Raw genomic sequence first — 16,707 nt, 5'->3', positions numbered from 1 at the left:
CTCCTCTCTCTGGCCGGACTATGATTCTATATGTATGGAAGTTTTTTAATAGTTTTATTGAATAATTATAACAACACATTAACAATCGACTTTAAACACACAAACATTTTACATATATAACACTACTACCTGGGCTTCATCCATTCTTTTTCTTGTTACTTCTACATTATTTCTAAAATTGGTTACCTTGGTTTACTTGTTAACTGTAAAGGAAAAGAAAAGAAGGAAAGAAAGATTTAAAAAATTATTACCCTTTAGGTCAAAATTACCTTCGGATTTCTTCTCTCGCAAACTTTATTTGCTTTAACTTCTTCCCTTCTTTTTTCTCTCCTCTTCTGACATTTCCAAATCCTTCTTCCTTACCACTTCTCTCCTTCACTTTGTCCTCTTCAATCTTCTTCTTTTTACCTAATAATGTTAATAACAATGTTAGACAAAGTTAATGAAACTAAAAGAGAAAATTATTTAGAATTTAGTAAATCGGGAAATAGTATACATGTTAAAAGGTACTAAAAAGGGTTACAAATGAATGAATAGGTAATAGTTGCACCTGTAAAATAGGAAAGATATGTCGTTTAAATGTAAAGAAGTATGGTCGATGTAATGTGATAGGCAGTATATGTGCATGCGTGGGCCAATATGGCCTTCGGATCCAGTCTCGAGAAGTAGAGGGAATAGAGTTGGAAGTCAGTAAGTGAAAGGAGGTAAGAGTGAGTAATACTGTATATGCAGAGAAGTTTTGGAACAAATACTTCCCCTCCTGCCCAACAGTAGCAACTGGCCATTCCGGAGAATCATAAAATAGGCCCCAAGCTAAAGCCAGGCTTGAAACTGCCATGTGGACTTTCTCCTTCTCCTCTTCCTGCTTTTGGGAAGCAAAATTCATGGGGTTTGCTAGGACTAGCCTCAGAGGATGGGAATGGGAACCCCTCTCCAAAGAAACTTGTCAAGAAAACCCTGTGATAGGTTCGCATTAGGGATTTGGATCTCTCTGTTCCAAGTCCTAAGTCTGTATTGTTTCCGTCAGATCAGTTCTCACTTTTAAAATGGTATGAAGGCTAAACATAGTGTAAGGGGAAAAAAAACCCACAACCATTAATGTGTTGAATTTGCATCTTTAGAATGTAAATTAGAGCGATTCGCATAATTAGAATAGTTTTGTAATAGCCCGGATTTTGAGAATTGGAATAAGGCAATCCTAGATTTGGGATGCCTTGTAGGGCTCGCTGCTGTCTTCCTTTCCCCCTCCAGCGCCAGTCAGGGAATCTGAACTGGTCCCTTTTGTTTGCCATCTTGTCAGAGGCACAAGTCTGCTTGGCTCTTGCTTGGAGGCAGCCATGGTGATGCCATCTGGGATGCTGGCAAGAGGCGAATCTGGGAGCATCGCCCGCTCCTTTCCTGCCAGGACCAATTGTGCCGCCAAGTGCCAGGTGACAATGCCACTTCCATGTTCTCAGAACATGGCAGGCGGCAGGAAGCAGAAGGACGCCAAGAACTGTCTCCATCAGCAAAGTCTCAGGGATGAGTCTCGCTTTCCCTAGACAGGATGGGAAGGCTCTGGTCTCCTCTGCACCCATAGCTGGCAACAGCATCAGAACAACATAGCTATACATTGCTATTAGAGGCTCACCTGGTTTAGAAGTTTGGCAGAGAGAGTCTTTTCCACAGTTATGCCCCGCTCAGAAGCTGTTCTGACCTCACTCTAAGATCTTGTATGTAAGTTATTCATCAGTACTTCCTTTCTTTTCCTTTCCTTTCCCAGATAACAAATGTATAATTGCACTACATTATGATTGCAACTTAATGAGGGATAACTTCATTCCTTCCTAGAATCCAGTTCTGGGTACCACTGTTCAAAATGGATGTTGAGAAACTGGAGCGGTCCAAAGGAGGATGACTAAAATGGTGAAGGGTCTGGAAACCACGTCCTATGAGGAACGACTTAAGGAGCTGGGGATGTTTAGCCTGGACAAACGAAGGTTAAGAGGTGATATGATAGCCCTGTTTAAATTTTTGAAGGGATGTCATATTGAGGAGGGAGCAAGCTTGGTTTCTGCTGCTCCAGAGACTAGAACATGGAACAATGGATGTAAACTACAGGAAAAGAGCTTCTGGACACAGTATTCCAGGTAAGGCCTGACCAAAGCAGAATAGAGTGGCACTATGACTTCCTTTGCTCTAGACACTATACTTCTATTGATACAGCCTAAAATAGCATTGGCCCTTTTAGCTGCTGCATCACATTGCTGACTCATGTTCACCTTGTGGTATCCTAGGATTCTTAGGCGGGTTACAGACTGCCGAGAAGCGGCGGTCTGGCTCCACCTTCGCTTGCAGCGTCCAGGAACCACAGCCTTTAAACAGCGCGGCTCCCGGACGCTGCAGAGAAGGAGCACAGAAATCGCGCTCCTTCTCAGACCCCGGAAGAGGTGCTGCGAGTGCCAAAGGACGCAAAATGGCAGCGGCCATGTGGAATGGCCGTTGCCATTTGTCACAGACTCTGTCTGTGATAGGGTAAGGGGCGTCTGGAATAGATGCCCCTTTTTCAAAATGGGACATCCTAAGGACATCCTTCGTGGTGGTCTGTAACCTGCCTTAGATCCATTTCACATGTATAAATCTCCTTAAGACAGGTGTCCCACATCCTATATCTATGGCTTTCATTTTTTTTGCCCTGTGCAGTACCTTACATTTCTCCCTGTTGAAGTTCATTTTGTTAGCTTTGGCCCAGCTTTCTAGTCTATTCAGGTCATTTTGAATTTTGATCCTGTCCTCTGAGGTATTTGGTGTCATCTGCAAATTTGATAAGCATGCCCTCTATTCCTTCATCCAAGTCTGTCCATCCAACTAGGCCTAGAACAGAACTCAGTCTTGATTCAGTTTACAAGGTCCTGATTTCTGGCCATTGGGTGACACTTCACTTCACTATCACCTGCTAGGCAAAATCTAAGGCCGCTCACCTCCATCAGTCACAGATTTATTCCTGAAAACATATCCAAGGGTAGCCATGCTGGCCATATAGCAAACTACAGTATCATTCAAAATCCACAAAGCAGTGATACCTTTATGGAATCAACCAAAATGCACATTTATCATTAGGTGTTTAAAATGATACAGGAGAGAAAGAAAGAAAGAAAGAAAGAAAGAAAGAACAACGTTATTCCTAGTCTTGCATTTGGTATTTAACCCCTTTGCTTGATGAAGAACCTGGTGGAGCTTTGAAAGCTTACAACATGTAATCTTGGTTGGCCCAAGAAATAATTATTTTGGACACCTTCATGTGTTGCAAACAGAGCGATGCCACTAAAGCAGAATTGGGGGCAAAATGGGGTGCTATGGGGGATGAGGGTTTAGTTGCCCTCTCTCACTGGTGGTGGCCCCTGATCTTGGCCAATGGCACGAAGAGAAGCAGGCCTACATTCCCAGACCTTCCATTGCCCCATTCTTAGCCCAAATTAATCATGAAAGACCCTCCCTTCTTACCTCTCAACCCCTATGTCCAAAGCTGCATTTGAGAGGAGGGAAAGAAAGGCAACATTATCCCTTCCAGGTGCTGCTGGAACCCTTCCTCATTACACAGTTAGAGCACAACAATCCCACTTTTGCTGCCATGGCTACATCCTATGGACTTCTGGGAGTTTGCAGGAGGGTATGTGGAATTCTAAGCCAGAGAACTCTAGTGCCTCAAACAGTTACCAGTCTCAGGATTCTATAAGACAAAGCTATGACAATTAATGTGGAATTGTTGTTCTCTAATTGTGTAGTGGCAGGGCCTCTAGTGGCGGCAGTGGCGGCAGTGAAGGACATGGATTCTACTCCTTCCCCACAATATGAGAGTTACTTTCTTCAGAAAGGAGGGTGGGAGGGGTATTCCTGGCAAATCCCCCTTCTAGGTTCCTCTATTCTCATAGAATCATAGTCGGAAGAGACCCCAAGGGCCATGCAGTCCAACCCCATTCTGCCATGCAAGAACTCACAATCAAAGCACCCCTGACAGATGACCATCCAGCCTCTGTTTAAAGACCTCCAGACTGCTCTGTGGTGGGTTCAATATCATGGCCCCAAGTGAAGCAACAATGATACAGCCTCCCACCATGCATGGAGTGCTTTTCTTTTTCTGCAGATAAGTTTTTCCCCCTTTCTCTATTCCTGGATGAAGTAAGATGACAAGACCTCTGAACATGCACAAAGTGCATTTTGTTTTCAGTGCAGAATGGTCGTGAAGAGTCTCCCCACCAGACAGAGGGTCAGAGTTTGGAAGGAGGGAGGGGTTCTATCTGAGTAGCCACCATGTTCTCAATATAGACATATAGACAAAGTTCTTCTGGAGACCTCATGCAGACTTGCTGGCAGCTGGGGTACCATCTGGTGCCCAGACATGATTGGAGCAGCATCCTGGCAGTGGGAAGGGGGGGGGGGCATAGAAGAGCGTGCCTACGCTCCCAGCCTTGCCCACCTCCAGCTCTCATATCTGTGCCACCACCGGCTTCCTCTTCCCACATACTCCTGGTTCCTCCAGACTTGGAGGGATCCTCATGCTGCCAGACTCTGCCTCGTGCTATGTGCCAATGTACGCACATATGCAGACGTACATTCACATGCGTACACTGTCCCTGCATGGCTCTTTGTAATGAGGCCTCACAAATAGGGCTGCTCTTTCAGGATCATCCCAGGCCCTGAGGTTTTCAGGACCAAACCTAGACTTTGGAATGGCCCCTGGTGGTGTCAATGAGCATTGTGCATTAGGTACCCACCACAGTTGCTTGTATGTACAGACATGTACAGATGGAGAGAGAGAGAGCACGCATAGTTTCTTGCCTGGAAATTAAGAGAGAAAGCTTAGTTGTTCCCCGATCAAGGTGAAATGATAGGGTTATTCCTTCTTAACTCTTTGCTTCTAGCCAGAAGGGGGATGTAGAGCAGAATGGAAGGTGAGTCCTTGTGCCACAATGGCTGGGAAGGGAAAAGGAAGCTAACTAAATAAATACATAGATTTTACACAGACACATGCACACACACACAAGTATTTTGAGGTTTTGAAATTCTGTGGCGCATTACAGACCGCCTGTTTGGGGCGGCCGGTACCCGGCCCTTTGCCTGCTGGATCGGGGCCTCAGCTGCCACAACGGCAGCCTCTGAGGCCCCGATCCGCCACTTTCCAGGCTGCGGGGAAGCGGCAAAAGGCCGCTTCCCTGCGGCCTGGAAAGGGGTGTCCTTGGGGCTTCAAGCCCCAAGGACTCCCGGCAGCGGCGAGGGGGAGGAAAAGGGGGCTGCTTGGCCCCTTTCTGCTCTGCGTCGCTGGCGCAGCCATGTAAAGACTGCGCCCAGTGATGCAAAGGTGGGACGAGCTCCGAAACGGAGCTCCTTCCAGGGCCGCGGAAAGTGCGGTCCCACTACGTCACTTCTGCGCCGCCCCGTTTGGAGGCGGCACGGTCGTGACGTAGCTATGGTGGCTCCCGTGTGGAACGGGCACTGCCATTTTGTACGGACCCAGTCCGTACTAGGGTTAGGGGCGTCAGGAAGTGACGCTCCTTTCTAACCCTAGTACGTCCTGGGGTGTACTATATGCCTGTCTGGAATGGGCCTAAGATTCTATGGACTTTTTCAACATGGGAAAAATCCGGGGGTTTAAACAGTGATTATCCCATGAAAATCATGCAATTGCAATTTTCACATGACATTGGAATTAAAGAGCCATTATTCCGGGAATAACCAGGCAATAAACAGCAACAAATCATTCACAGGGAAATCCTATGAAAGATTTGTTGCTGTTTATTGCCTGGTTAATCCCTGGTTATTCCCAGAATGACTCTTTAATTGTGATGTGTGTGAAAATCTTAATTGCAACTGCACAATTTTCATGGGGTAATCACTGTTTAAACCCATGATTTCCCCCTGAATTTTCCCATGTGATAAAGTCCTATGAAGTTGCCACACCCAAACAATGAAGGCTTGCAAACTGTATCAAGCTGCTGCTCTGCTCACTGAGTTGGAGATTTGCATTCAGCCCTTTCCTCTTGCCTCCCAAAACTGGAGAAGTTGCACCCTCCTCTCTTACCTGGAGATGACCCAAGTAAATTGGAGGCCAGGCCCTGAGAACAAGCAATCCTATCCTTCAAACACAAACCCAAACCACCTTTTCAGCTGCTGCAGACTTTACTGCCTGATGCAAAGAAGAAAATGGGAATGAAGTGACTGGGAGGGAAGGAGGAAGCTAAATAAGTAATTACAGAGACCCCCTGGGATTTAGTCTTTGCAAGTTGTGCAACATATCAATGAAACCTTGCAAATCATAGCAAAATGCTGCTCTACAAGGCGAGCTGGAGATTTGCATCCAGCCCTTTCCTCTTGCCTTGAGCTGAGCCCCCACCCAAATTGGAGAATTGGCACTCTTGTCTCCTATGTGGAAATCATGAAAACTGGAGACTCAGGGCCAGGCCTTATAGACCTCCAAGATCACTGCTCAACAACTGCCCTACTCAGGTCTGGCAAACTCCGGGAGGTTGTTGCTTACTGCACAGGTTGTGTGCAGCTTCTTACTTTCCTTTCATCTTTGAGCATGTCTGTAGCTGAGTCCAGACTCCAGTTGCTCCATTAGGCACAGCACCACTTGCACCTGTCCTCTGCTCTTCCCCAGTAGCTGGCTGAGTGGCATTCCACCTGGGAGTCTCATCTTCTGGCATTGTCCCTTGAGTCAGGCACTATTTCTGGTTTCCTTTTGGATTGTCTCATCATAGGACTTTCAAGGTAAAAGACATCAGAAGTGGTTGACCTTTTGTGTAGTATTAACAAGTGTTAGCTACAAAGCTACAAAGCCACAGCCTTTTCTCTAAGTGTCCCTCTGCTAGGCTCACCCTACACTACTGCTGCTCCCCAAGAGCTGTTTAGCACATTGAATCTGGCTCTTCAGCAGGTGTTTGAGGAACAAAGATGTCACCTCAGGGGTTCTTAGAGCCCTGGTGGCGCAGTGGTTAAATGCCTGTATTGCAGCCACTCACTCACAAACCACAAGGTTGTAAGTTTGATCCCAGCCAGAGGCTCCAGGGTCGACTCAGCCTTGCATCCTTCTGTAGGCCACTAAAATAAATATCCAGCATGTTGGGGGCAATTAACTTTCACTTTGTAAAAACCATTTAGTGAGTGTTTAAGTGCACTGATAAGCAGTATAGGAAGGTATTTGCTACTTCCTAGGGTGTCACCTGGTGTGTCCGCACCTCCAGGTGACGCCTCTGAGAAGGAAGCTATGAATAAGTGGAGAGGCACCATAAGAGAACCCCACTCATAGAATCATAGAGTTAGAAGAGACCCAAAGGGCCATCCAGTCCAACTCCCTGCCATGCAGGAAATCTCAATCAAAGAATCCCTGACAGATGGCCATCCAGTCTCTGCTTAAAGACCTCCAAAGAGGAAGACTCCATCACTCTCTGAGGAAGGAGTGTGTCCCACAGTTCAACAGCTCTTACTGTCAGAAGGTTCCTTCCTCCTAATGCTGGGGTAGAATCTCTTTTCCTGGAGCTTGCATCCATTGTTCCGTGTTCTAGTCTCTGGGGCAGCAGAAATCAAGCTTGCAGTCTGTCTCGTGTCCCTTGATTTGTGTTTGAACACTGGGTTTGGTGGTCCTTATGTAGACATGCCTGGAGCTGCATGGTATGCGGTAAACTCCTGCAGTCTCTCCTGTCCTTCGCTGAGCACAGCAACATCTTTCTTTCAGTGAATCTCAAAGGGGCTACAAGATCTCTCTACAAACTGATTCCACAGATTAACACAACTATATTTTTGAATTCAACAACTACAACAAAGTATTCTTAGCACGAGAGCTCTAGTGCCTTCCCAAACTACAGATTTTGGGATTCCATAGGATGGTACCATGGACGTTGAAGTGGCATCAGAGTGCTCCAATTGTGGGATGTGAAGGAGACCTTGAAATCAAGAATGATTGACTTGAAATGGGTCCCTGGAGGTCACATAACTAACCCCATGTGAGGACACTGCACTGCCATCCACACAGGGCCAAATAGCATGGGGCCAATTTGGAGCCAGGGAGCCCCAAGTGTAAAATGTTCATTGTCAGCTTTCTGCAATCTTGGTGAAGTAGGAATGAGATGGCAGCAGCATCACTGCCTTCCAAAGGCAAAGGTCTTGAGATTGTCGGATTCCAACCCCACAGCTGCCCAGATTGGAGTGGCCCTCCAATGGTCCCAATTTAGCAGGGACTGGACCAATTAATCCTCTGCTGTCCCATTTCCCAGCAGCTTTTACAATGACTCAGCTTCTCTCTCCTCCTCTTACTATCCCCCCTTTTCCTCAGAGGAGGGCAGTGTTGGCAAACCTCCTCTGAAGAACTCTTGTCAAAAAAACCTTAAAACAGGATTGCCACAAGAGAAAAGAGAGTCTACCTAAACGTTAGGAAGAACTTCTTGATGGTCAGAGCTGTTTGAGGGTGGAAGGCACTCCCTTGGAGTCTGGTGGAGTCTCCTTCTTTGGAGGCTATTTTTAAACAGAGGCTGGGTAGCCTTTTGTTGAGGGAGGTTTGATTGTGAGTTCCTGTATGGCAGAATGGGGTTGGATTGGATGCCCTTCGGGTCCCTCCTATTCTGTTATTCTGGCATTCTATATGAAAATGATAAAATGATAAAGCTTATTAACAGATATAGAATTTAGGTGTCCTGTGTTAGGTTTAACCCATTTTCCCCTGACACCTTCATGAAGTCAGTTCTGAATTAGGCATTTGCACCTCAGCTTTGGTTTAAGGGCAGAAAGTAAACTTGCATCAACCACATTTTATTTTACAAAATCAACCAGTTTGAGGTCTGGCAGCCTAACAACCCCAGAACGTTTCAGCTTTCTGTCCTCAGGAGCCTCGGGTTAATTTTTACCTTGGTTGAATAATATGCAAATGCACACTTATCTTTTTTTACACTGCATATATTTCAATCAATGTACAGAAATATGTTTTAGCTGATAGGAGAGGAGAAGGTGTGGAAAATACATACATTTAGCGAAATGCTAATGGGAAGAAAAGACTCATAACGTGAATCTGAACTTGGAGGGCCGGAAAATGCTGGAGGGATGCTGAAAACCAAAGCCATACCTCGGTTGCCTCCGTTAAAGGTGAGCTGTCCCCAATGGGCAGTGAGAGCCAGTGTGGTGGAGTGGTTTGAGCATTGTACGGCAACTCTGGAGACCAGGGTTTGAATCCCTGCTAGAGCATAAAAACCCACTGGGTGATTGTGGGCCAGTAACACTGTCTCAGCCTCAGAGGATGGCAACAGCAAACCCCTCTGAAGAAATTTGCCAAGAAAAAAAAACTATGAGAGGTTCACCTTAGGGCTGCCATAAGTCAAAAATGGCTTGTAGGCACACAACAACAAGCCCCCAATGTGTGCACAAGAGATCACAGTGGGCTCTCCACATTTGCTGGGGTTAGGCGCACAGGACCCCCGTGAAAGTGAAAACAAGAATGCAAACAACAAAAATACTGTACTACTTTGTTTTTACTTGAGAGAACACCTTTCTAAGAATCTTTAAGTCCCCGAACACAACTCTATGGTCAACATCTGCCAGAGGTTGAGCATAGAATTGCACTGGAGGGCCTACAAATGCCTAGAGAAGTGCTCTTTCAAGGAATCACTAAGTCTTCCAGCATGACTTTAGAGTCATGTTGGAGGAGCTAGAGATTCCTAGAGAGAATATACTAACCAAATCTGTGGATAGTCAACTCAGCAAAAGGCAAAGCCACAAATGTGGAGGGCCAGTTGTACAGGAGAGGGGAGATTTGTGCCTCCAAGCCTTGAGGGATTTGGCTGCAGTTGGGAGCAGGTGGGTGCCGCAAATAAAACTCCTGCCAGGCAGGCTGGCGTGGGCAGCCCCTCTGGGGTGCTGAAAGTGAGGTGAGGAATGGAGGGAAGGAAGGAAGAAGACGTGTGGCATGACGGCGGCACCTACCCACTCAGCCACCGCTTGCTGAGCAGGTGGGGAATTGGCCAAATGCCTGGAGCGTTGGCTGCCTTCCTTCTCTCAGAGCTGTGATGTCATCTCGATTCCCCAGGGAAATTGGGAGGCATTGCTCCCGAGCAATTCCTTATTTTCTCTCTCTGGCTTTGTATGTACATACATGTGCCAGGGTTCCCAGATCTCAGGGCTTGGAGTAATTCTCCAATCCTCAGGACAAGGTGAAAAGATCTCAGCGCAAGAGTGCTGGCTTAAAAAGTATGGGCATGAGAGCCAGCATAGTGTCGTGGTTCGAGCACCGGAGTCGTCGTCATTGTTGTCACATGCCTTCACGTCGACTTCGACTCATGGTGACCCACCAGGGTTCAAATCTCATCCCAGCCATGGAAACCCACTGGATGATTTTGGGCCTGTCACACACTCTCAGCCTCAGAGGAGGCAAAGTCAAGCCCCACTTTGAACAAATCTTGCCAAGTAAACCCCGTGATAAGTTTGCTTTTTGTTATTGTTGTGTGTTTTCAAGTCATTTCTGACTTATGGACCCCCATATCATAGGATTTTCTTGACAGGTTTCTTCAGAGGGGGGTTGCCATCACCATCCTCTGAAGCTGAGAGAGTGTGACTTGCCCAGCCTTGGTCTCCAGAGTCATAATCCAATGCTCAACCCATGACACCATGCTGGGTCCTAGGTTGCTAAAGTCAGAAATGATCTGAAGGGACACAAAGATAACAATAAAGTGTTGTTAGAAGAAACTGTAAATCTACACACATGTAGGTTGGTGGTGGTATTATACTACACCAGCCTTCCCTTGAGCACCAACATAGAATTATAGAATCAGAGTTGTAAGAGACCACCCATGATGTACCATTAAACTAATATGTCCTATGTGTAACCAAAAGCTCAACCAAACACAACAGACAATGTGCACCCATGTTCGGCATGAAGATGTTCTGCATCAGACATGTTCAGCTGCTTCCATAGGGGGATTTAACATAGAATCATAAAATCATAGAGACCTCAAGGGCCATCCAGTCTGGTTTTCTTCTGCTATGCAGGAACACAAATCAAAGTACCATTGATAGATGGCCATCCAGCCTCTCTTTAAAAACCTCCAAAGAAGAAGAATCCGCCACCCTTTGAGGGAGTGTGTTCCACTGTCCAGCAGCTCTTACTGTCATGAAAAGTTCCTCCTAATGATGAGGTGGAATCTCTTTTCCTGGAGTTTGAATCCATTGCTTCAGTCCCTATTCTCTAGAGCAGCAGAGAACAAGATCACTCCATCCTCAGCATGACACCCCTTCAAATATTTCAACATGGCCATGATTCTGTGATTCGCCTGGCCAGTCCCAGTTTGGTATTTTACACACCAGCTTGTCTAATGTATTTTGTTTATTTAAAAATAAATCAGTTTGTTTTTTAAATTGTTTTAAGATGCATTTTGTGATACTGTATCTTTGATACAGGAAAACAGGATCAAAGGTACTAAAATAAAGAAATCCATGTGTAGGTGATGAAGCGAGCTGGATTAAATGGTCTTTAGGTTCCCCCTTCTTCTGAGAAGGAAGTGACTTCACCATGGGGGTCACCCTTTCCTCCATGTCAGTTCCTGGAGACCCACCCAGGGGGGGCTCCCCTCCATTTCTGACCAAGTAAGGAGAGGATGTGGATGTGCCACATTCTGCATCTGTTGCCATGGACACCATACCCTTGGCAACCAATGGTGCTTAGCAACCAGTGGGGGAAGGACCGAAGGGAGGCCCACAGAGGGTGTGGGAATCAGTGGTCCAAGCTTTTGGCTTTGAGGGGGCTTCAGGGGAGCCCCCTTGCCCATGCTCCTCCACTTCTGCCTCCCCAGGAACCAGGTTGCCATCTCTGCCCACTTATGGCCATGTGCCGGGGGCGTCGGAAGTTATACAACAATACTGTGTGTGATGTTCCCACCAGACAACGGTGCCGGCAGTGTGGGGGCGAGAGACCCTGCCAGTGAATCCTGTGACGTAGCAAGTGGCTTCTCCACACCCACGGGCACCTGCGCCAGTCATGCGCCCCCTCACAGACGTGCTTGCACACCCCTGTCTACATCTCTTTCTCTGTTTCTCCTCACCACAGGCCTGCTGTGAGAAGAACCTGCTGCCCACAGTCCATCCATGCTGCGCCTGCTGCTCATGGAGTCGGCAAATGGCCTCATTCATTCAGCTTCCCTGTTTCCATCTCTCCGACATCAGCTTGTCATCAACCATCTGCAGTGGTTTAACACACTGCTGCTTGTGCAGGTTTGGCCAGGCAGGTTGCACTGTTCAAGCACATACATGGCAGCAGTGGGCATCCTGTTAAGACTTTACATGCACATAAGTTCCCCTATGAAACTGGCTGGACATTTTATTTTTTGGTGAAGGTTCAGTTCAATTAAGTTTACATTTGATAAAATTCTTTCATTGTTGTTGTTGTCGTCATTGTTATCATTGGAGGTTATCAAAGAGTCATAGAATCATAGAGTTGGAAGAGACCCCAAGGGCCATCCAGGCCAACCCTATTCTGCCATGCAGGAACTCACAATCAAAGCATCCCCGACAGATAGCTATCCACAAGTGAAGTCACGTTGAAGATGGCGCAAGCTTGTTATCTGTTGCTCCAGAGACTAGAGCATGGAACAATGAATGCAAGCTACAGGAAAAGAGATTCCACCTTAATATTAGGTGGAACTTCCTGACTGTAAGAAATGTTCAACAGAGGAACACGTTCTCTCAAAGTGTGGTGGAGTCTCCTTCTTTGGAGGTCTTTAAAGAGAGGCTGGATGGCCATCTGTTGGGTATGATTTGATTGTGAGTTCCTGCATGGCAGAAGGGGGTTGGACTGGATGGCCCTTGGGGTCCCTTCCAACTATATGATTCTATGATTCAGCCTCTGTTTAAAGACCTCCAAAAAAGGAGACCTCCCCCCCCCAAGAGAGTGCCTCCACTGTCAAAGAGCCCTTCCTCTCAGGAAGATCCTCCTAATGTTCAGGTGGAATCTCTTTTCCTGCAGTTTGAATCCATTGCTTTCTGTCCTCTTTCTGGAGCAGCAGAAAACAAGCTTGTTCCATCTTCAGTATGACTTCCTTTCCAAAGTTTAAACAGGAATATCATGTCACCTTTTAACCTTCTCTTTTCCGGGCTAAATATACCTAGCTCCCTAGGTCTCTCCTCACATGGTTTGCAGACCTTTCACCATTTTGTTTGCCCTCTGGACATTCTCCAGCTTGTCAACATCCTTTTTGAATTTTAGTGCCCAGAAATGGACACAGTATGCCAGGTTGGGCTTGACCAAAGCAGAATAGAGTGGCACTATTGCTTCCCTTGATCTAGACACTATACTTCTATTGATCTAGCCTAGAATCACATTGGCCTTTTTAGCTGTTGCACCACAGTATTGGCTAATGTTCAACTTGTCTACCAGGACTCTTAGATTCCTTTTACATGTAATCTCCTTAAGCCAGGTGTCTCCCATGCTATATCTATGCATTTCATTTTTACTGCCTAAGTGCAGTACCTTACATTTCTCCCTGTGCAGAAATACATTTTGCTAGTTTTGGCCCACTTTTCTAATCTATTAAGGTCATCTTGAATTTTGATTCTGTTGTCTGGAAGAAAGTAAGGCCTGGTACAAACGGGCGGGAAGTACTGTCCTGGTGCTGATTCCAGGGTTTGGGAGTCTGCAGTGTCTGCACACTCCCGAACCCTAGCATGTAACGGTGGCACCATAATGGTGGCCTCCTGTCCACACTGGGGCTGCCATCATGATGTAAGTGTGGCACAGTGTCCTCATGCCACGGCACCACACTTGCGTCATCAATGCCAGTGTGCCAGTGGCGCAGTTATGGTGCCTGGCGTGCACAATAAAAAGAACCTGCTTTTAGCAGGTTCGTTTTGGTGCTGAGGGACACCGCATGGTTTGGCTGCTGCAGTGTCCCTCAGGAGCAAAAACAGGCAGCTTCAGCCCGCCCTTTCGGGGTGGTCTGTCGAGCATGTAAGATTCCCAAAGCCCAGAAACCCAGCTCTTTTCCAAGCTGCATATTTATACTACTGTGATACCACCACTTTAAATTGTCATGGCCCCACCCAATGGAATCCTAGGATTTGTAATTTTGTGAAGCACTGGAGCTTTCTGGCAGGGAATTCTAAGTACCTCTTGAAACTGTAAATCACAGAATTCCATAAGATAGAAACATGGCAGTTAGTGGCATCAAAATACTGGGCCTGCAGCCCTCTTTTGAAATGGCCCAAGGGCACAACAATTTTTTGCATGAATCCTATATAACTTCTTACATTAAGTAATTTCATCCATCTAGTCATGTAGCAGAGGCACCAAGAAACCCCTTTGTTGTTTGTTGTTATGACCATCTAGCCTCTGATTAAAGACCTCCAAAGAAGGAGACATTGCCACTTTCTGAGGGAGTGTGTTCCACTGTAGAACAGCTCTTACTGTCAGGACATTCCTCCTAATCACATGGGGTAAAGGACAGAACGCTACCATCCTTACCCCATCCTTATGGTGCAATTGTGCAAAGATTATCACATGATGTCCATCATCATCCTTTCCATCCTACCTCATTCTTACTGCGATAAGATTTTCAGACAAAGTCGTGCTTATCCTGTCCTTCTCTCGTCAGTGAAATGGCATGACCCTGTCATTGTGCATTAATATATACTCCTGGTAATACAATGACAGGGACACTGACAGGAGAAGGATGGGATAAGCGCAGACGTAATAAGGATGGGGTAAGGACAGGGTAAAAATGGGAGTCAGCCCTCCTTACCTCGTGTGATAATCTCCATTGTCTTTATTGTTGTGTGCCTTCAAGTCATTTCCAATTCATGGGGACCCTAAGGCCCATTGGACCTGCCACGCTCTCCCAGTCTCAGAGGAAAGAAAGGGCAAACCTCTGAACAAATCTTGCCAAGAAAACCCCATGATATCTGAGACTAAGAGAGTGAGTACAACCACCAAACTACATGTGTATAGATTTACAGTTTCGTCTAACAACACCTTGTTGTTATCTTTTTGTCCCTTCAAATCATTTCTGACTTTAGCAGCCCAGGACCCAGCATGGTGTATTGGTTTGGGCATTGGATTATGACTCTGGAGACAAAGCTTCAAATCCCTACTCAGCCATGTAAACACACTGGGTAACAGCTTCAGATGATGGTGATGGCAAACCCCCTCTGAAGAAACCTGCCAAGAAAATCCCATGATATGGGGTCCCATAATATGGAGTCAGTCAGAAATGACTTGAAGACACACAACAATAACAAAAAGCAAACTTATCACAGGGTTTACTTGGCAAGATTTGTTCAAAGTGGGGTTTGACTTTGCCTCCTCTGAAGCTGAGAGTGTGACAGGCCCAAGATCACCCAGGTGGCTTCCATGGCTGAGATGGGATTTGAACCCTGACGGGTCGCCATGAGTCAAAGCTGACTTGAAGGCAGCTGACAACAACGACTCCAATGCTTGAACCACAACACCATGCTGGCTCCAAGTGGGTTTCATGACCGAGATGGGAATCGAACCCTGATCTCCAGAGTCATAGTCCAACACTCAAACCACTGTCTAGCAAACTCCAGGGCTGGACTAGGTGATCTTTGGGGATCCCTTCCCTCTCTGTGATTCAGTCTGTAGCTACAGTGAGTCTCTCCCCTGCCTCCCTCCCTCCCTGCCTCCCTGCCTCCCTCCCTCCCTCCCTCCCTATTATCATCTGAAGGCTTGTGGTTTTTGGTTTGCTTTTCACTTGACTGAGTCCTTTTGTGCACCTGTCTGCATTGGGAAAACAGTGAAGAGTTGTGTTTTCAAGAAAGCCAGTGAGGCATGGCTAATGCATGGGAAGTTGCCAGTCTTGTCAGAAGGACTGAAGAAGAGCTCAGATGTGTGGCTGGTTCAGAACAAGGCTGTGAGAAGAAAGCCTATTTGAGTTCCATGGCCTCCATCCTTCTCGGCCTCTTTCTTCAACTTCTCCTCTGCATGGGGCTCAGGAAAGGTCCAGTCCAATCCAACCCATTAAAACACACTCACTGACCCACCTAAACCCAAATTCCAGATCCTTCACTGTGCATGTGGAGGGTAGATTTGGTTGCGGTAGAACACCTTTCTGCTGAATACTGCCACTGGGCAACCATGGTGCCTCTGCCCATGCACCTGATACATTGGGTTGCCAATTCTCAGGGTGCTGCCCAGGGTCCCCAGATTTTGTGGGTCACTTTTGGCAGGGGTTTGCCATTTTTGTGTGGTCAGCTTGAGCCAGGAGACAAGGCTGCATGCATGCCTTCAGCCAGTCAGAGCATGTCTAGTGGGCTGTACAGTGGATCCTTGTTATACGCTGGGGTTTGGTTCCAAGATCCCCCGTGTATAACAAAATCCGTGTATACTCAAGTCCCATTAAGTTTAATGACATAGCAAAATGGTGTCCCTAATAAAAAATGGAACATCAAGGTAAATTTATACTTTTTTGGAACATTTTCAAACCGTGTATGCTTAAATCCGTGTATAAAAAATCCGTGTATAAGAAGGGCTAACTGTATAGTTTGCAAAAGGATTTGATTTAAATCAAGCGTTTCCTATTTGCAAAGATACTTCACTTCCAACCAAGAAAGTAGTTTCTAGGCATGTGTTTGATTGATAAGCTGTGAGCAACTGTGGTTGCAGCTAAATGTTGTCCCCAGGCCCTGTCCCCATATCTTCTCCAGGGAACAAAACCCTCAGTTCCAGGTTTTGCCCCTCAGGTT

At 46.4% G+C, this 16,707-nt stretch overlaps 1 long non-coding RNA gene across 2 annotated transcripts in view; it reads right to left on the bottom strand.

The window, feature by feature from the left end:
- Window positions 1–6,177, bottom strand: part of LOC121923579 — a 31,649-nt gene extending 25,472 nt beyond the window's left edge. Inside the window, exons 1-2 of one of the 2 annotated variants that reach the window (XR_006102401.1) lie at window positions 6,059–6,177; window positions 270–408 (exon numbers count right to left, since the gene is read on the bottom strand). This is a non-coding gene — a long non-coding RNA (uncharacterized LOC121923579). Of the gene's footprint in view, window positions 1–269; window positions 409–1,630; window positions 1,887–6,058 lie in introns of those variants that run through there. The other variant, XR_006102402.1, reaches the window with a different exon arrangement.
- Window positions 6,178–16,707: the final 10,530 nt, after the last annotated feature.

Source organism: Sceloporus undulatus, chromosome 2, assembly GCF_019175285.1.
Source record: "Sceloporus undulatus isolate JIND9_A2432 ecotype Alabama chromosome 2, SceUnd_v1.1, whole genome shotgun sequence".
Taxonomy (NCBI): Eukaryota; Metazoa; Chordata; class Lepidosauria; order Squamata; family Phrynosomatidae; genus Sceloporus; species Sceloporus undulatus.
Note: the sequence above shows the minus strand (reverse complement) of the source record. Positions and strands in the feature narration are given on the sequence as shown.